The sequence below is a fragment of the Penaeus monodon genome, chromosome 30 (assembly GCF_015228065.2).
Source record: "Penaeus monodon isolate SGIC_2016 chromosome 30, NSTDA_Pmon_1, whole genome shotgun sequence".
NCBI classification, from domain to species: domain Eukaryota; kingdom Metazoa; phylum Arthropoda; class Malacostraca; order Decapoda; family Penaeidae; genus Penaeus; species Penaeus monodon.
The window spans coordinates 35629319-35629534 of record NC_051415.1 but is presented as its reverse complement, the minus strand read 5'-3'; the positions used below and the strand labels follow the sequence as shown (position 1 = coordinate 35629534).

General features: G+C 33.3%; 1 protein-coding gene across 1 annotated transcript in view; it reads right to left on the bottom strand.

The window, feature by feature from the left end:
* The window catches only part of LOC119592750 (60S ribosomal protein L24-like), a 9175-nt gene that overhangs the window by 1622 nt on the left and 7337 nt on the right, over positions 1 to 216 (bottom strand). The window lies entirely within an intron of this gene.

Below are 216 nucleotides of genomic sequence, written 5' to 3'. Positions count from 1 at the left end.
GTTTTTGCTTCCAAGGTCACATAGGTATCCCCCCTCTATCTCTACAATATGACCTACCCACAAATTCTACCCCATAGTGTGTGGGTAACTTCACTTCATATCTAATGACAGTTCCCTTCTAATATTAATAAATTACACAACTTTTTTTTTTTAAACATTCACAATTTACAACCATAAAAATTAACCAGTATTAACACATAACTGACGGGTAGTATT